Source organism: Coloeus monedula (genome assembly GCF_965178545.1).
Source record: "Coloeus monedula genome assembly, chromosome: 10".
Taxonomy (NCBI): domain Eukaryota; kingdom Metazoa; phylum Chordata; class Aves; order Passeriformes; family Corvidae; genus Coloeus; species Coloeus monedula.
This window is the reverse complement of record NC_138790.1, coordinates 7,466,626-7,488,421: the sequence shown is the minus strand read 5'-3', so window position 1 is coordinate 7,488,421 and position 21,796 is coordinate 7,466,626.

Here is a 21,796-nt window from a genome sequence, read left to right as displayed (position 1 = left end):
TGGGGGGAGAAGAGTCTGTATGCAAATTATGATCTTTCTAAGAAAACTTTCTTCTCTTCAGCACAAGAATGAGTGGAAAATCCAGTCAGTTACAGCCCACATCTTTATTTGACCCTACAGTCTTGTTTAACCTGAGTTATTAAAAGGGAATCCAAATTAGAGCATAAAGGCTAACCAGGGATGCGTTCATGACCTCGCAACTAAACTGTACAAATAATTGAAATTGGCACCACATATCCTACCCTTTAGAAGCAGAAAAATTATCTTTCAATTCTTTGGAGTCCATAATAGAGTCAAATACCAGAAGCCAGAAGCATCCAATGGGACAGACAGGCATCATCCTGCTGTGTCCTTTCTTTTTTCCTCTGGCTATGAAGTTTTAATGTGTAACCTCCATTTCATCATCACCTTTGTCTCCTCTGCATAAGGGAATGTCAAGAACAGCTTTTATTACTGCAAATTTATTTCCCTCTTGATAAGCTCTCAGCCAAGAGGCAAATCAACAATCTGAGTTTGATTTCCCTTCTTCACCCCAGACTAATAGTACCATAACTACAGCCAGGTCCACACCTCTATTAAAATTAAATCTACCCCTGTGCCAAGTAAGTGCCTCCAGCAGGACAAAATAAATCTAGGTAACTATGAGTAATGAAATCATGCTGCAAAAAAATTGAAAATACCTGTCAGTCCACAAGAACAAGTGGTCTCCCTTTTGAGCCCAATTCATATACAGTCTATAGCCACACGGATTCTTTTTTCTTTGCTTCCCTTCAAACCTACTTCAGCAGCAAAACAGACTAAAATATTTCTGCACCCAGGAAAGCATTTTAAAGTATTTTTTAACCTTCAAATCACAGTTCAGAGATGTTGTCTGACCTAACTCATTTCCTACAGCTTTGCAAGTTTAAGATGCCCCATGCACTGAGCCCAATAAACACTGAGAGCTGCCGTGGCACCCAGCCATCCACCCTCCTTGCTATCAGAAGCAGGACCCCCTTGTATGGGCAGAGGAAAATCCTGACCACATTCACACTGCTCTCACTGATTGCTAATAACAGTCAGGAATACCTCAGTTGCCCAGGGAAACTGCTACAAGTGAGAGGAAAATTACTGAGCTTTCTAACATCATCCAACAGGTCCTGAATCAAATATAATCTTTTCCATTGCTACAAAGGAGTTGATGTGAAATAGCTCAAATATGTCCTATAATTGCAAATGTTATTCTAACTAGAAAATTCACTATAAAGTCACTCATGATTTGTCATGACATTGTAATAATTTTTGTTACACTGTTAATGTAAACATATACAGAGAGAAAATTTAGCTCCTTTTCTTACATTTAAAATGTGCTTTACTAGTAAGTTTCCACCCCAAGATGCAGAACGTTCATTTTCCTGGAAAACATCAGGTTAATCCTGCTCTAGAACAGAACACAAAGAGGAGAAAACAGAAGAGGAAAACAGCCCTCTGTGACATGCAACTACATGGTGTGAATAAGTGAGATCTGGGTTACTTAAAACAGCACAGTACTGCCTCTTTGACGCATTCACAAATCCTGAGCCAGATCCCTAGGAATTCCAAACACGGCTTAAGAACCATGAATTTTACAAAATTAAAATAGTGTGGATTTCCTGTTATTTCCCTATGTGTACTTAAGCCATCGGGATCACATTTCATGCTACATTTCCCCTATGACACTCTTGGCTAAAAAACATTTCTCCGTTATTTTACTTTCACACTGAAAGTGAGATGTTTCTGCACTCATTCTCAGGGCTGGCACCATGGCACAGATGTGTTTGAGAAGTGGAGGCTTGGGAAAAGACACCTCTGTTTAGGCTTTGACCACGTGCCTCAGCTCTGCTGTATGCAAAAAAACCAAAATAATGAATGAAACAAAAATTAAGCGTTGAGGGAGTAAATCCTTACAAGAATAATCAAGTTTCTTGGTCCTCTGCCTTTGTGTTTCAGCATAAATTTTAATTGTGTGAAATTGCTGCAGTACAATGGGTAGAACTGGTGAAATAAACAACTATGCCAGAGATAGCAACAGAGGTTTTGTGGAGCCCCCAGATGACTGGTGGTACCAGCTAAGTCCTAGAAAATTCCCTGTCTTCTATCATAGTAGGTTTCCTGGGAAAGATGTTACAAAGACACCCAGAGGAAGCACCACGTGCATCTGCTCTGCTGATACCTCTTTGTTCCAAGCACTCACACAAAGGTAGTTTAATGGCAAAGAAGAGGTTAACAAACAGCATAACTAAAGGCCCATAATTATTTCCATGAAACTCAATTTTTCTTAGTTAGTAAGAAAATAAACTCTTAATCAAAACCAGCATGCTTGTGCTTTTAATTATATCCCCTAACTGTGAGAAGAGCAATTTAGCATCATACAATACAATATTAGACTGACCTTCAGAATCAAAATTATATTAAAATGTTATCAATTTTCTAAGACTAATTAAGGAGCACCGAGAAGGTGCTCCTTAGGTATGTAAATAAATCTTCTTGCCTCTCAGAGCAGGCCAGCAACTCCCAAGGTGCACAGATTTTATCCCCTCACTCACCTCTGAGTCTCTGCATTTACCTCCTGCCCTTGCCTTCGCCCTGCCTGCTCCAGTCCCACTGATGGGCCCCAGTCTGAGCTCCAGCGGGTTCCTTTTCTCACCATTTCCAGCTGCTCATAGCCTTTCCTTCTCTCTCCAGCAACAATTCCACAGAAGTCCACACAGGCACCCCTTCTCCTCCTGTCCCAGTGCAGCAGACAAAGAATACCCACAAAAAATCAGCTGTGAGCCACCAAACCCCGTGTACTCCCTGTCACTTTTATCAATACATGTCGCAGATGGAATGACAGCACAAAGCTGATGGGAATTGGACACCTGGTTCACAGCAGCTCTGCTGGTTCCTTAGGGACAGGGAACTGTGTCACCCTGCCTGTTTCATTTAGGAAAATGAACTTTGGGATACTTAGAGGTCATGAGCATAGGACAAAGTGCCTTATTGCCATAAAGGAAGAAAGCGGCATTGTGTATTTATTATAGAGGACAATCCAATGCATAAGAGCTAAATCTGAGAGCCTACACATTTCACGTCCTAAATCAAAAAACCTGCACATTTCATGTACCTAAATCAAAAGGCCTATAGATTTCACATACCTAAAGCTCACCAGCGACTCTTGATGCTGCACAAGAACCAGCCTGAATCAGAATCAGTGCTGATACTTGCATGAGGAGCTCCAACCCACTTCTGAATCTAACATCTCCCAAATAATGACATCAGCTTTGTGGGACATCACTTATGCTTTTCTCAACATCTTGAAACCCCATTTCTGTAATGAAATTACTAAGAAATTACATGTCTACTGAGATAGTGCCTTCTTCACCAGCAAAGTGATGATCAGAACTTTTAATTGATTAAATACTTGCAGTTGACTACTGTACTTCAATCTGGCCTTCAGAGATGATACTTGGATAAAATCAGACATATTCTATATACTTTCAAAACACAACCAGGTATAATGTATGCACTGGTGCTCAGAACTCAAAAGAAACAAATGCAGTCACTAAGTAATGGCTAGAACAGACAGGTAGCTAAAATATTTTATGATGGAAAAAATGGTTGGATTTCTCCAGAGCAGTTGCATCCCCTGGAGTCATTATCACATATGGACATCCCTGTTACACTGAATGCCTGGCATTTTTGTATTCTGTGAGGACTTTATTTAACTGACATCTATGAAAATAAACTACATCACCACCAACCTGGATACCTGACTTTCAATTCTGTCTTTCCTTTTCCCAGACCTGTTACAAAAGAGACTCTGAATGAGGTATCAAGAGGCACAATGAGATGGCGCAGCTCACAGAAAGCGCCTCTCAAAGAGGTGATGGCATTTCTGCTGTGCCAGACCACACCAAATTAAACCCATCATCCCTTCAAAGCTGTATCCCAAGGAGCAGGCACCTTGCCACTCCAGCAGATGGGCCAGGACTGCACACAATCAACAGACATTGCTATGTGCATTAAATGGTTGTTGAGGGCAAGCTTCCCAACCTGAGATAATGAGTTAGCTATCAAGGATGCTCTGTCCATATGCAAAAGGTATCAAGTAGGCCTGTAACAGCTTAGCTTTTAAAAACAAAACCTCATAGCATCTATGAGAAGCAAAGAAGAGGCTTAATCCATCCTGGCAGCAAAGCCCTGTGAAGACACTTCTCTAACATCCTCGTTCCCCTTAATCTGCCAGAAGCCAGGTATATTTGAGGAACATGGAAAAAGTCTGAAAGCCAGATCCACTTAGTCCAGAGAACAGTGACAAAAAAGCACTCGGTGAATAAATTTGGAGTCACCTGAAGAAATAAACAAGACTTTTTTTTCTCAAGAGATTTATTTTCACTTTATTTAAGTAGTTGACCAAAACCCCTTCCTTTCATCAGTGATTTCAGTCTATTTGCACAAGACATTATAAAGTAGGCAGATATAATTACACCAACAAAATGAGGAGTCAATTTCAAGGAAAATGCAATTCTCCCATCTACTTATTGGAAGTTAGGGTCACACACTGATGGCCTGATTTTGCACCCAGACAAAACCAACTGCTTTAACCCATGTAAACTGCTCCTAAAAACCAAAGAAATCTGACACTTCCCCATTTATCATCTTAACTTCTTTTTTCCTGCTTTAGGGAGGACTTCAGGTGTTTATTTTCCTCTTCCTTGAATTTCCACTTGTTTAATTCCTCTGATTCTGTCACTTCAATTATGGTAACTGTACTGTGTTTAGAGAGCTCAAATGCAAGACTCATAAGACCATTCCTCTTGTATGGACTTGACATCTGCATACCTGAATAGGTACTGAATTGTTCAAAGGATTTGTGACAGTAGGTATGGCTCTATGTGTGCCTAGAAGCATTAGGGGAAAAAAAACCCCAATATATTATTTATAAACAAGGCATCCATGTTTTTCCTCAGAATTATCAGGATTCTACTAATGGAAGTGCTGAGGTTAACTAAATTAGTACAATTTATCAAATGGCAGTGTTACAAACATGAAAGCTCTCCAGGCACTATATTTAGGCTCAACAAGCATCAGACTGAGATTAGCAAAAGTCACCAAACCTCATCACAGTGGAAACATGGATTGTACCCCATTCCAGATGTCATTAATGTTTTCTGGTGGCCTGCTGCTGCCAGTCAAGCCAAAGCTATTCTCTGCAGTGGCTCAATCAGCTGACATGATATAGCTGCAGATGTTCCAAAACCGCTGTTGCTTTAAAAAAAAACTAACCTTGTGAAAACTACAGATGTTCTTCACCTTACTTTTAAACAGCTCTTGACTACAGAGTCCACTGTTAGTGACCAGTTATGCTGCATAGGAAATTACCCGCCCCAAAAGAATAAAAGCTGATTTGCAGCAAGCAAAACAAATTCTAGGTAGTCCCAAATTTACCCATCCAGCCTATTCCATCCTTAGATATAATAGCAAAAGGGATGGCCAAGGAACCAGAAAATACATTTGCTGAACTTGTGGAACTCCCAAATCACAGTAAAAACCTCAAGGCAGCTCTCTTTTACTTCATGATTACTGACTGAAATCTGTGCTCAGGCTTCACTGCTCCTCTCTACAAAACGCCCCATAGCTTTCAGCTGGCAGGGCTGGAATCCCGTGTTTGGACTTGAGAACATGCAAGGCTGACCTGCTTAGCATGGTCTCCAAAGTCTCCAATTCCTTTGGTTGCCCTGAACATTTTCAGGAGCAGACTTTTCAACCAGGATCTGCAGTGTGACAAGGTTTATGACCAGAAACTCTGATCAGACTGTCCTGCCTGCCCCATGTCACTAGATGTGGAGGAAATTGTGGAACAGCCCACATGTGGAAAAAATTACTTGCACTATTAAAGAAAAAAAGAGAGAGAACACACATCAGAGTTGCATCTTTGGCTAGTAGAAACCAATGTAATTCCATTAGCTGGGTATTTCACCCTCCAGGAGATCTATACCTCTAAAAATTTTCACCAAATAACACCTCTCCACAGACAGTGACATTGCTCACAGATGACTGTAACTATCTTACAGTAAGAAGACATTAAAAAGCAGAAGAGCTGGCAACATTGAGGGACTGAATCTGAAGGAGATTGAATGGGGTGTTTTTTTCTTTAAATAATGAAAAAGATTGAGTTCTAACTTCAAAAATATCTTTTTATTGATAAAAGCTGGAAGATGGGATGTAGCCTGAACTTTATCTCTACCCTAGCACTCTATGGGTTAGTGGTATTTGCCTAGGTGCTTTCAGGTGTGTGATTTAAGAACCCAGGTTAGGCTTCACTGCGCACGCAAGGGGGAAAGGCAGGTGCTCCTGGAGACCAAGTCAGAACAGCTGAATTATTATCTCTGAAGTGATAGGGGTTCTGGAGACTTCCTTTGCTTTGTCCAGCATCCTGAGTACAACTTCCCTGGGTAAGGAGCAAGCACTTGTCCTTCCTCTACAACTCCTGAAGAAAGAAAACCTGACTGACTGCCCCAAGCACCCTGCCACTTCCAAGCACTCTAGGGAGCCTCACATGGGCTGCTGATACTAGGATATTGGAAAGTAACTCACAGCAATTAGCAAAGGCTTAAAGAATACCTCTACCTATCTCTACTGCAGCTTTTGCCAAGCCTCACCTGCTATAATATCTGCCTATCTTTTGAAGATGTGCTCTTATATCAATAGCAGAGAGAAAACACAAAATGTTATCACTAACCACTACTATTTATTTCTTATAGGCAGTAATTTGAGAAAAGCTGCTAACATGCAATCATTACACACAATTTTTAGGCTTTATTTTAATTCATGAAAGATAACAGGATCCAGGAAAGAAGAACTTAGACCACAAGTCATTGTCTGCAACAGGTGGAAGAAAAGGTGTCAAGACACCCTCTCACCTCAGGCAGAACAGACAGGCAGATTTCCTCACCACTTTGGCAGAGCACAATGGAAGAATAGAGACATAAAATGAATTTGAGTTTCTTTGTAAGGTTAAAGGTAAAATGCTGATTTCATGAACTTTTGTAACTTTGATGGTGAAACAGAGTTTGTCTGAAAGGCTCCCAATAATTAAGATTGCTGGCCATCCATCTATAACCCATTTTAGACTTAGTACACTTTTCCCAATCCTTTTGGTCACGTTGGTCAGGCAGATCAGGTTTGAATGCTGGCAATATTTTCCTCTCAATGAAGACACAGCAGAATTCATGTTGGACATCAGCCAGAGAAATTACCAGGATGAGGTACTAGTGTTTTGTGAAATGAAGACAAGAGGTATCTTATTTCCCTCCAAGACTATTCCACATCAGTCTAAAAATTACAGAATTAGGGCTTAGCAGTAGAGCAATCCAAATGAAACACATGATGCAGCTGGTTTTGTGATTTCATTTCTTGGCCAGAAGCTTTTTTTGCAAAATCAGCCATTTCTTGATAATTAAAAAATCTTCAACCAGTCATAGCAACAGATTAGATAATCCAGGTGCTTGACATTCCTGCAGGATTTCTTCTAAACCTTAGCAAAATACAATAAACTAACTATTTTTTTCTTCCAAAACCCATTGTAGATCTGTCTTCCAAAAGGAACTTACTATTACTAGAGCTTAGGTTTGTCAGCAGCTGCATATTAAAAAATGCCTGTATTAGAGACAAAATATTTTCCGTCTCTTATTCCCATCTGCTCTGAAAGTGGAGACTCTGCCAGTGGAGTAGAAGTCAGTGATTGGATGTGGTCTTCCCAGTCTTTGTGGCTAGGCCAGGGGAATGCACAAGCTGTTCTGACAAGTTCCATGCTGAAAGAAGGATTTAGCTTCTATATATTAATGTCTTGGGGTGACTTTATGATGTGTATCCCCTGTTGCTGCTTCATGCCCAGACAGAGGTGACAGGTAATGAGCTGTCCTCTCTTTCCAATACTTTCCCGATTTAAGCTTTTCACGAGAAGGAACCAACGTATGTGTTGTATGCATTCCCTGTGTTCATCCACATCAGGTAGAAAGATATGCTCTGAACCAAAATGAATTTTTCTTGAAAAAAAAGAAATTTCCTAGGAACCTGAAGGTTCCATGGTCCTGTCCATGCCTCTCTTTTTTCCACTCCTCTTTTTCCTCTTCCTTTCTTTTCTAGCCCACTCCCCCTCTTCTTCCCCTGCCCTGTTTGCCCTTGTGTTGGCACAAACAGGTTTGAGAAGGAAGAGCTCACTTGCATCCTTGCAGCAAACCAGCCATAATCAGACACAGCTGCAATCACAACATAAATCCTCAGAAGCCAAAATGAGTACAGCTCAGTCACCCAGAGCACACTGACCACAGCCAGGAGTGACCGAGGGTCTGTGGCAGGCGCAGCACTTGGGCAGGCAGCAGGTCTGCAGAGGAAGGAGCCCACATATTCCCACGAGAAGAAAAGGTTACCAAAATGGTTGCCATGCTCACTCTGGTGACACCAGCCCCTGTCAGTCTTGCACCCTTCCCACCCACATCCTCAGTTTGCTCCCAAAAGCACTTCTGCCAAAACACTCCTGAGTACATATAATCTGCACCTCTTTCTGTCACAAATTTGGGCTTCAAAAAATTAAACAGATTCGATCCTACTTCAAGAATTAAAACCCTTCCAGTGGGGTTCCTTCATTTTTGTCTTTATACTACCATGCACACTTTTGAGTTGTCTGTAATGTAATAAGGGGAAATTAATCCTAAATAGGCTGTCAAGTTCTCACATCTTTAACTGAAAATGTGTATTGCTTAAAGCAAAAGAGAGTTGGGGAGCAGGGTGGGAGCAAAGACTGACATACCTGCTCTGAAAAATCCTTTGCCTCCTTTTACATACCTGCCAGAGCTAAGCTTTCAGGGCTTTGTGTTTCCTATTGTATTTGATGACTTCCCTAACACCTAGAGTACTCAGAGGAATGCAGCTCAGGGCTGTTTCAGGTGTTATTTATGCTACCAGCTATTCTAGGGAAATCAGAGGAGCGTGAGGCCCTGAACTCAGGTCTTGCAAGGTAAGAAATTTTCAGTTCTCTCTCAAATAACAGTAACCTCAAAGGACTCAATTCTATTGTTCAAGTCAGTGGGAGATTTGACACTGAATTTTTTGAGAACATGCCAAGGTCCTAGGAAGTAGTTAATTAACATCTCTCCAGGAAATCTGAAAATTTCCTTTCTCATGAATTTTAACAGAAGTTTGTTGAATGATTCTCAGATTTCACATATGCATATGGAGTATTCTCCAGTCTTTGGCAAGACTAGATCTCCACTGCCATTGCTTTTCTTTTTTGGCCAGATATTTGTCTTGGTAAGCCTGGGAAAACTGTGTTTAGGAGTAAATATTGTGAGAGTAGAAAATTCTCTGAAGAAAAAGCTTCACTGAATAACTAGAAACAGCACTTTTTACTGTAGCTTTGTTTTCATAAATTAAGAATTAGGGCTTGGAAACCTGAATCAGAAGTGTTTGAACTCGGACATTCCCACCTCTCTTTCAGTTCCAGGCAATATTCTCACTTGGTTTATGTTTTTTTTGGGTAAAACACTGGCCCCACTGAACTCAGTGGCAGCACTGCCATTTATTTCAGCAAGGCCAGCACTTCCTTTCCCATCTCTTGGAAGCTTCTGTGGGGTGCATGCAAGTTCGCCTCAAACAGCAATTATCTGTCCTTCTCTCTTTCTGTAATCATTGTGAATTCCCAGCATTGCTGAAACAACAAATATGCTTCTGCTTTGTCTCTCTTTAAGCTGTATGAAGACCTTAACAAATAACCAACTGATGCAGTGTTCCAGGAAACTCTCATGAACTTCTGATGAAATAGAAGATATGCCTTTAAATAGCACTAAACAAACCATCCAGTGCTTCCAACAGCCACATCAACTTGAAAACAGCCTTTTTTCCAGACCACCTGAGAAACAGATGGATTTTCCTTGCCACCTATGATCAGCTACTCTCTTCCATGACAGAAAAGGCTTTTTAAAGGGAGCACCTGGGTCAGAGGCTCCGAGGCCACTGAGCAGATGCAGCCACACCAGAGACTTTGGCAGGGAGGCTCCACACACACAGTCCCATGGAACCAGCCTCCACTTCCAGGGAGCTAAAAGCCTGTTTTGTTGATCGAACTCAGAAAATAGAAAAGCCTGAGACTGAAATGGACTAAGTTGTGGATGTGGCTGGTTCAGCACAGCTCACCAGGCACCAAGTTGATGTTGTTACAATCTACCACAAGGGTGACTCATAGTGGACAATATTTGCTTTATCCCAGTGTCCAAAGCATCAGGATAGTTGTGTCACATCTCACTTATCTAGCAGGGAAAAAAAGCCTACAATGACTTTTGTTGAGTTCTGGTACCTACTGTGTCATCATCCAAAAACACCTTTACCAGAAGCCACACTTAACTCAGTCACCTCAAAAACTGGGTAAACACTGAGCTTCCAATGTTGCTTGCCTCATCCTCAGCCACAGCAACCATCTATTCACACTGCCAAATTATAGTATTTTTGTAGCAAGTGATTTCTCCCCACTGAAAAGGGAAATACACAGCCCCTTATTTTTACAAGCAATTACCTTCTTCAGTGGCATTTTCATAGGGCTCAGTGCGTTTAATGAGCAAAACTTCAGCAGTATAAATAAAAAAGAAATTGAAATAAAACAGTATTATTTTGCAACTCTTCTCTGTCTCTTCACACTGTTCATCAGGCCTGATGCTTCAGGCATAAAATTTACAGTTTGGAGTTATCTCTGAACTGGCAGGCTCAGTTTAGTTCCTGCTTCTTGAAAGGAGAGTAGGTATACAAGACACAAGAGGATGTTGTTAACACTTTTGAAAACTTCTCCTCTCCAAGTAGAGCTTACTGAATCCAAGGACACTACAGCAGGCGTACAAAATACAACTCGTGTTTTACATCTAACTCCGTGCAGAGTTTGAGCCTTGGGTCAAATGATCCCATACTATGGAGAGACTGGTGGGAACTTTGCCCCAAAGATTTACTCACTGAACACCCTATTGGGAAAAGAGACTGGCAAGGAAGGGTAAGACAACAAATTTCTTTTACGTGGTGAAGCTCAATACGTACTTGCATCATTCATTCCCTGCTCAAGAAGAATATATTCAGATGCCCTCACAGGAAAAAGTGCTTCTCCTTGAATTTTCCAAAAGGACTAGGTACTAACCTCTTCCTAGAGGCAACAGGCAGGAACCTAATCACTACCTAAATCCGTCTGAAGTCAGCCTAAATCAGAAATAAGCCTGAGTTAGCCAAAATAGTACAGTAATTATTTTGCAACATTTCCTGTCAAAGTCCTCAACAAAATGACTTTCCTTACCTAGTCACTAGCTGTTCCCTAGAGTTACTCCTTCTTCTAAATAACTTTTTTAAGTATTTGAGGAAATTTGTCTCTCTCAAACATGGAACAATACAAGAAGTTTGCAAATCTTAAAGCAACAGGTTGCCACATAACTATTTTGGGGTTGCTTTTGAATGGCAGTCAATAGCAAGAGTCAGAAGTAGCATGAGGAAATTGTTCTGCCACTGCAAGAAACATCTGAAATAGCCCTCCAAGACTCACCATGTTGGATTTATTTTTATGCAGTCCTATCTAGAACAAAGATGTACATGTATTATTCCACCTATTTAATATATGACATTTTTTCTACCAAATTCATGCTCTGAGATATTCACAAGCTGAAGCTTCCTTAGAAGGACCACACTGTCACTGAAATACCTACTGATTCAATAAAAATACACCTGGCCTATATACTGCAAGTTTAGTTGAAACCACAGAAGTCAGTAGTTCAGGTATTCCATGGACCAGTGCAGAAATATGATGCCTATTTTGTTGGACTGTGAGCTTTCTAGTATTACCTGATTAAAATTTGGGTTCAACTATGTGTATTCAATTATCTGACTGAAATCTAGTTGAGGACAATGGAATTTAATGAATTTCATATTTGTTTCCTCATTCCACATACAGCACCTGTATCTTCAATCTTTTATATGTTAATTCAACATCTAGAGAGGTTGGACATCGGCTGGGAAGCAGAAGTTAATAATGCTCCGGCATAAAAGATCAAAATTTGAGCAATGACATTTAGTTTTAGAAACAGAGAATTAGAAAAGTTTTTCTGCCCCTTCCCCCCGCCCCTTTTACCTACCTAAATAATTTCTACAGTAACAGGATCGACTGAAGTCTGAAACTCAGTCACAAAGTCAAAAATCAGACTTCTTTGTCAATAACCCAACAGACAAAAAAATAAAAAGAATACATATTTTTCAGGCAAAAAAAAGGTTGCTGCTCCTCTTTTATGGCAGAGGAACAATATTCTCTAGGTGAAGAAAGTTCCTGGTCTTTGTACCAAGAGCAAGACCAGTGAATTTGACACCATCAACTTCAGAACCACAGTGACAGAGAATGTTAAATCTGAGTTATGATTTAGGCATAAAAACTTGCAGAGATAGATGGGATTCAAACAGAATTACAGTTGCAAGAGATTTCCCCTGAAATTTTACTCCTACTCCAAAATAGTATCTTTCATAAAACATCCACTTCTCCTGTATCACAGGCACTTCTACCACCCAGGCAAAGGCTACAGAAGAAGAGGATGTCCAGATCTCTCTCCCCTGCCCACATATATTTTCTGTGAGTTTGTAGTTCTTAAGTCCACATTATACTGTGAAGAAAAAAGGTGAGATGCTCACAAGCTCAAATTCTGAAATACAGCCTTTGAAATACCCTAGGAAAATTATCATTGTAGTGTTCATATATTCCAAAGCTCTCATTTCCAAATATCATTTAACTTCCAAGCACCAGTAGTGGCTGAGGGAGAAGTTCATTAGTATTGGAAAGTGGTTATTTTTTCTAAAAAGCCATGAAAAATGGCACACCTTTATGATATGTGCATGTGTTATGTGAACACATGCTTTTTCACAGGTTTGAAGCAGCATAGACCAGTGTGTCATAGAATACAAAATTCCTTAGCACTGACTGTGAGCATCATATAACAGCTTTTCAAAATCTGTCTGGACAAAACACTGGAGAATTACTGCACAAAACAATCCTGCTTTGGCACATGTGTTCAAATGATCCTTCACAGTGCCTTCCCATCTGTAATTTCTAGGATTTTGCAACTGTTTAGGGATTCTAGATTCATAAATGCCTTGGCCAAATTGGCAACAGGCTGCAACAATTTCCCACCCTTAAATCAATTGCAGACCACAGACCCCCCCCTTGGAAAAGTACAGAGGAATTAGTGAGAGCTAAACCTACGAGAGGATAAGGTGCAGAGTCCAGGTCTCCATACCTCCCATATCCCTCCAGTGAGGTCAGCACAGGAACATGGGGTGTGACAGCACAGCTTGGGTTCAGCATGTCAGTCACTGCTTCAACAAAACTGGTTTGGCTTTTCAAGAACAAAAGCATTTTACAAAGAAAGGAAGTGGTGTTTCTGTGATATAAACTCAGGCACTGTTCTTGTGCTGCACTGATACATTAATTGACCATTATTAATGAAATACTTAGCTAACATAATTGAAGGATTTGTTTTATGACAACTTTTATGCCAATAAAAGCTGTGCATTCAGAGGTACAAAGGAAATTAAGACATTCAACAGAACTCATTATGGAATTATGATCATCCTCAAGGTTAACTCTTTGCTGTGTGGACTTCTGCTCATCTCACGAAAGGGGTATTAGAAAGGACAATTCAGCCCCTTTATGCAAAAGGCTTTCCCCTGCCCTAATGCCCAAGAGGGGGTAGTTTAACATTGTTTATGGGTTACAGGGGATTTTTACATTCCTTATGCATCCTATTCACTCTCCAAAACAATCTCCTCATAACAGGTCCCACATTAACACACTCTGCATGTCAGGGGCAAAGAGCACATCTGTAGGGTCCACAGTTGCAGAAGTCTCTCCCCAAATCCCCTGCTTGGGGCTTTGTACATAACTCCACTCACATTAATATTACTTCATGAGAAGAAACTTCACCCCCAAATACTTTATTCAATCTCCTCAGGGCTTCATTACTGAGGTCTAGAGCATATGTCATCAATTATATTGGAGCAAGCGAGCACAGACCACAAAAACCTTCAAGTAATTGCACTTCATTCTGGCCTGTACAGTGGCCTCTGGAACAAGGGTAAGCAAGGCCTGAACCAGGTTTTAGAGGGCCTCTGAACTAGGAAGGGAAAGAACTATCAGTTTCAGTAGTCACCAAAGAAGTTTGATTCATTTTGAATTAAATACATTTCACACATTTTTCCTCTTCAGTCTAGCTACATAATAAAAAATGTAAGATTATAGGAGCTGAAAGATCAAATCAGTCCAAAACACAGTAGATGCCCACAAAACAGTACAGAAAAAGGGAAAACGTGCATTGAAATATCCACTAACTCACAGAAATTTGTGCAGTAAGACTCTCCTGTCTGAAGCACTTTCTTTGCATTTGGTTTTTCTTGAGAGACTTTTCTTTCATGAATGACGTGAATCTCCTTTTTAAGCCACGTAAGTTTTTTTCACTTAATCTTTCAGTAGGGAAGGCCACAGTTTAACATCACATTATGGGAATAACTCGCACTGTTTGCTTTGAACTTCTCACTTCAGTTATATAAGTTCCTGTTAGTATCAGCTACTCAATTTAAGTCACAGCACAGAAAGGGATCTATTCCAGCATATTGAAGTTACAGAAAAGTGACTTCTGTTCCTTAGTTAAAGAAGAAAAACCAAAACAAAACCATACATACAAATTAGGGTGCCTACACAAAATCAAACAGGCAGAAGGTACTTGTGATATGGAAAATCACTGTATGGAAATAAAATTAAATTATATGACACAGTAGAGCACATGTCCTTGGCACATGGGTGTAGGCAGTAAAACACTAGACTGTAAAGGGTGCAGACAAGTTATTTCCTTTCCCTACTACATTTTGATGCCATAAAATAAAATAAAATGAAAGGTACTTTGTCATTGCTATAAATACCAAGGAGAGAAACAAACAATAGGATTAGCATAAGAATCATCTTTAGAACTAATGCATCACTTAAATACATGTGTAGTACTCTGTATGTCAAATATTAAGAGGGAACAGAATTTAAATCAAACTGAACTTCATCAAGATGATAAAAGAAACTGTCTCAAGAGAGTCCACAGTTTGTTGCTTAAAACGGTGACATTAAGGTGTCCCACACATTAATCCATCATATCTTAGTGTTTTTCCTGGAACTTAAATAAAAAGGCCTGAGACAGTGAACAAAATTAGAACATAACCAGAACATGTAAATGCAGGATCTCTTAGCTAGCCCACCATGCAATGCAGCCCACCTCATAAACCATAGTTAAATAATACTTCTGTATATGGTGATATGGGTTATTGGTCATAGAGTATTAACACAATGATGCCTGTAAATGGGAATTTTACGATCTCTTAAAATGCACTTGTCACTTCACTTGGTCCAATTCATTGTTCCTTGCTGCTATGGATAATTATGGGTGCTGTCTTATATTAGGCAAAATTACAATTGATGCAAGCAGGGATTTTGATCAAAATGAGCCTATTCTGTTGTTCTGTGTTACTTCATATAAATTGATGTCAGAATTATTTAAAAGAAAAAAGCAGCCCAAAAAACAAACAAACAAAAACAACTAAACACCTGTTCCCATTCCTGGTCCCAAAGCATTCACACCACCAGCAATGTTTTCAATCACTGTCAGTGAGTTTTGGGTTGAGCCCTTATACATGGTACCTGCTACTGAGCAACACTAACAGACACAAGTAAAGCAGCCAGTCTTTTATTCAAGGATGTTCTCCTGAAATCTGAGCTCACTCCTTACTTAAGATATCTACTGGTATGAAGTCATTACACAAATACTGTGAGATTGCAACAGTCTGCACCATCCTGAGCTTGAGCCTAGGTGATCTAATACTTCATGTTCAGTGTGGAAAGCTTTGGTTGGTTCTAACCTGCCATTAGATTTGGCTTTGTTGAGAGGACTTGTCCCCCACTGTCCCACCCCCTTTGTAACCCAAGCACCATTTGCTGGAGGTAACAAGAGCAGGAGGATAAATGTATTTACTTACACTCCCTCAAAAGTTATCTTCTAGAATCTTGTTTTTATGCAGCTTGGTAGTCTTCCAAGTGCAAAGGATTAAATCATCAGGAAGTGCTATCTTCCCATTTTCAATTCGTGTTTAAAATGTGTTATTTTGTGATGCCATCGGATATCAGTAGTGATGCTTGGCAACATTACATATTGCTGTTTAATTGCCTTAAAAACTATTTCCCTGGTAGTATCGTTAATAATACCAAGTCTAAATTGGATTAAGCACTACACTGCTATAAAGTTAATTCACTGTGATACTAATGAAATGTCATGCGAGGCTTCCTGTAAATCCAGCTAAACAGTCACTGCCAAGGATCATTAAATCAATGGCACATTCAGCTATTCTGCTTAGAAAGTATTGTTTTAATTGCTAGCAGGTGATTTTCATTAATGCAAGCATCTTCCATTTTACTGACTTTTTAGGTCTGATGGCAATGAGGCCTTTTGTAGTTCAGTAATGACAATACTTTGCTATTTCTAGGACAGGAATGAAGCTCACTTGGGAAAGTGGTTGAACAGGAATGGGAAAATTTCAACCACAATATTCTACTGCGTATTTATGGAGCACCCAAGTAAAAGACCTGCTGTAATGCTCCAGCAAGCCAGGAGGCTTTGGCATGATCATCTGAAGTAATCTGAAACGTTACATATCTGCAGCTCCTGCAGGAGATTTCCCACTGGACAGCCAAGTTTGAAAACCTTCAGCCTTCACCTCCTCTGCATGAGCTTACTCATGTAGAAAACAGCAGTAACACTTCCCTGCCTTTGTGAAATATTTCTAATTCACTGGAGGAAGGAGTACAGCTGACACTGGAAGTGCTGGGCTCAAACACTGCTAAAAATGTTTGCTGAGTGGTTAGAAGTATGTCATAACCTTGACCTGTATACCCCATTGTTTTAATTTTATTGTTCATATTCTCAGACAGGACTATCTTTAAATTTAGTTTTGCCCCTGATTCTCATTGGGTTTTTGCCATTTTCTCTCTCTTATTTTTCCAAAATTACAAGCATGTGAAAAACAGCCTTTCCAGAGTATCCTTTGGCTCTGAGCTTTGTTCATAGCAACAATTCAGAATCTGAAGATCTTGGCTCCAATCTTAAACAGATTCTCAGACTGCAAACAATTGGGGCAGGGGTGAGAAGGAAAACTGCTTACTTAAACAGAGAGAAAAGGTAAACAGGAATGCCCAGAGGAGCTCAAGACACACACACACCCGCACACCAGTGGTTACACTTTTCAGATATATAAGATAAGAGATGATACAGGCCAATTTGCCGTGCAGAGGATAAGTGGGGAAGGTAGGTGTAAAGACAAAAGTGAAGCTGTTTCACCCATCTCTGAGACTGCTGGAAGTTACACAACAACTCCCACTACTAAAGCTACCTCTCAGCAGCCTCTTATTACCTTAATAGCAGGCACAGGCTGATGCAGTTAAGGGGGCTCTTGACAGTAACCTTGCATCTGCCCTGAGAAGATTGCGCACACCTACGATTTAGCATTGGCCGGTCCAGAAGCTGGTGAGACTCTTGTAGCCTTCAGTTCCAGCAGCCTCTTTTGAATGTCCAGGAAAGGAACATTTCCCAGAATCTCAGCATTGCTTGCTCCTGTGTAAGTTAGAACTTCTGGAGCAGGCTCTCTCTGCACAGTACTCTGGGCAAGGCAAGACATCTCTTGGAACACAGCCATGCTCTGTTCTGCAGCATCTGCATGAACTTGGGCAGGTGTGATGTTTACAGAGCCCCTCTTTCCTACCAGCCATGATAAAAACAGCCAAAGGTACCAGGATAATCATTACCCATTTACTACCCTCAAAAATCTCTGACTTCTGTGCTCAGCCACATATACCTTCAGATCTGAGGGAAACACTCAATAATGGAGTGTAGAATTTAAGAATGTACTCATTACCACTTAGTTTTTTGGGTCCATGTATTCTATATTTTTGGTTCTACATTAGATAAAAAGGATGTAATTCAGTCTGAGTATTTTATGAGGATTGGTGGAAGAAAGCAGGATTTCACCCACTTCAGTGAGATTACACAATCCATGTCTCTAAAGGGGAGACCAACAGGGCAAAAGTCTTACTGCCACTAAACTTCAGTTGTAAACCCTCCTTTCTTCTTAACAGCTCTTCTATATAATAATTTTCATCCAACTCAAGGCAAGAATAGAACCTCATTGCAAAGAAACTCAATTCAGGGTCACTTTTAATAATGACATCACTTTAAATCTTGCTAATTTGACACATAAAATCACTGCTAAAAATCTCCCTCTTCTCTCCAAGATAATCTTCAGCAATGCTTACTCTACTTGGCAGCAGTCTTTCTCTTCTCTATGGCGCTGCCTGCCCAAAGCACAGATAATATAGACAAGCTGTAAATCAAAGCATTTACCAGTCAGATCTCATTCCACCCCTCTGATTTGTAGCCAGATTTCCCAGTGGGGGGTCAGAGCCATTGGGCAATTCTTAGGAACAGGTGAAGCATCCCTGAACTACCTGTGATGGATTTACCATTAAGAATTAATATCTTTACCAGTGAAAATCCAACTCTTCTGTTAAGCAACAGGACTCAGACCTGGTTTTCTATCCCCACATCCACTTGATGACTTTCAGGGATATTTTAATTTTATGCATAATACTTAATTTTTAAATAATATTTTTAAGGATTCCCCTACAAAAATGCAGATTAGCCACAGTGAAATCCTCTCATACCATTTTTTTAATAACACTCCTTCCAGTTAAACACCTGCCCTCTGATATTATAAACCAACTGAAGAAGGTCACAGGTTTCCTACAGCTGTAGTCCAGTTTGTGTCAAGTACAGCAGAAGTGTCTCAGGGACTGCTGTGGCTGGTGTTACAATTACTGCAAGCTCTCTGCTGGCCTGCGGATGTTTAGCTTGTCTCCCGAGCAGTCAGCATAGCCTCTTGTTTTGAAGAGGGCAAACTGAATAACAAGGAAGTCAAGGACGCTACAAAGGAGACTGAAAACAAGTTGCTTGGCACTGATTTTGACATCAATACTGCTGGAAGCAGAGGGTGGCTTTAGTGCAAATGTAATATCTTTGCCTTAGCTTTCACTTTATGAAGCTCTTAGGTTTAGCTCATGCCTATAATAGACTATGCAAATGCTGATTCTCATTATTGATTTGTATAAACAAATATATGCTTGCTCACACTAGGAAAGTTAATTCTTAAGATTCTAAGCATTCAATTTCAGCACAGTGCTTTGACCTAAAAGTCCGGATAAGCTGAGTTTCCTTTTGACAAAATCTATACAATGGCAGTGATGTTTTTATTCCCTCATTCTTTTCACCATGTACCCCTAGATCAGACTTAAAAGGCAGTTAGAGCACTCAGAATAAACACATCTGTTTGTGTCCTGTGCTGCCTCCTCTTCATTTCTCTGTAGCAGTTATTCTTTTATCATGAATGGCTTATCAAACATCAACTCCACATCTCGCCAGACAATTAAAGGCTGTAGATCATATAGTAAACTACTCCACTGTCAGCTGGTATCATAAACCACAAGGAGCCAGTTGTTCAGGATGTCATCCAGCCTCTGACCAGAGGCAAGATGAAAGCTGAACTCTGACCTGAGGGAGTGATTGAGAATACACTGTTTGTCACTGTCTAAAGAAAACATGAACCACCTCCACTGGCATCCAGACTTTCTAAATTTAGTTCCATGCTAAGTCCTGAGATTATTGAAACCTTTCAAAGACAAGATGATAATGCTTTGTTTTACCCAAGGACAAAGTTTAATCATATCCCTCCCAAGAGGACCTTACAGCACATTTCTAAAATAATAAAATTCCGGCTGTGTAAATTTGGACAGGAGACAGTCATTCAGATTTTTTGCTCCTATAAATGGGATCAGCAACCTAAGTGTGTCAGCTCAGAAATTCATCCTGCTAAAACACTCCATCACAATATCTGGCAGTTTACCTTCAGATAATTATGGTGCTCTCTGTATGTGTTTTCCAACACTGACCTTCCATGCATATATTTCACACGTTTCTCATGACCCAGGAGGAGCTGCCGTTATGAAAACATTCGAGTCAGAACTGAAAGATTGGTGGTGGTGGTGCTGCTGCAAGTGACTGGCAATACACATCAGTCTGTGCTGGGCTTTGACATAATTTCCAAATGCCCTACCAAGAGGATGAAAACGCAGCACCTCCTGTAAAACAGCAATTCTTGGCAGTCTCTCTTCCCTCATCTTCTTCATTTTCCCTCCCCAGCACACACTGGGAATTCAGCAGTGTGGTGCTCTCCACCCCAAATTTCACTACCTTTTCAGAGGGGAGCCTGCAATCATTCTACACCAAAGTTTCTCCTCCTAGCACCTGCCTCTGATCAGTTTCTTGCACCTCCCTCTCTGAAATAACTGGTGTAACTTTTAGCTCAAGATCCACTGCTGTAAAATGCAGAAGTCAGAGATGGAAGTTTAGTGCAGTTGTTCCATTTCCTCCCACACAGACAGGTCTACAAGGTCTAAATCAATGGTGAAACAGTAAGACTTAAGGATTCAGGAGCCTGATGCTTATTCATCTGCCCCTAAAGCTATCCCACAGGTTGCATATGGGGCTCCAGCCCTCACCACTGAATGCAAAGGGAAGACTGAACTCTTCAAAAATCCTGGACATGCAGCTTTAGAGGGCATCTTCTCTGTGAGGCAATCCTTGTGAAGCTTTCCAAAGATGACAGAAGAAATGTCATTGATATTTTTTCTTCCCAGTTGAGCCCAGTGTTTTCAGCTCAACCCAGAAACTAGGAAACATGCGTATAAGAAAATCTAAATTACATAAATTTTAGGGCATTAAACCCATTATAACTGAGTATTAATGTTTTCTTATCCTTGCCTGTTGCTGCCTGCTTGTTTGAGTGCACACTGCTGACAGTGTAATGTCAGCCTGGGCAGCACTGACTCACAGCAGTGTCACAGCAAGAAAGCCTACAAAACACACATCTTTCTACACATTTATGCCATGAGGACTAACATCTGCATGGCCCTGCGTGACTGCAGAGGTCAGTCAATATGTGTGAACTTGAAGGAGTAGAGTCTCCAAATGGCAAGAACCAAACAAATGGCCGAAGGTCAGAGACAAAGTCACTTCACTCTGCAATGGAGGTTAAAGAGTCCTGGCTAAATTCTTTGAGCTGACCACCCAACCATGTTTCATTTCACGTCCCTCTCAGGAGTCATTAAATATTTCTTCAAGTGCAGCATAATGTATTCAGTGCTTAGTTTTTATTCTCATAGCAAATTTATCAATTCTGTAAACCAAGTTTGATAAGCACTCCTCCCCCCCAAAAAAGAAGTCGCTTTTTCCCCCCATTTTATTGGGAAAAAAGCTGAGGATATCTTCTTCCCCATAAGACATCCATTACTTATATATCCTCCTAATTTAAAACATAGAAATATTTTTTTGAAATCACCACAATAAAAGATGACCTGGCCAGATTTGTGTTTGGAACTCCAAAATTGGTTTGGTGAACTCTTAAAAGATACTTCTGATAGAAAAAGCTATTGCAGTGATATGACACTGTACGTAAGAAACTACTACGTTGCCTAGCAATTCCCAGCTGCTTCACCATTAAGGTTTTAAACGTCATTTCTCTCTGTTTGACAAGCTCAGCAAAATCCACAAGTAACAAAACTGAGTCAGTTCAAAGTGACTTACACTGTGAA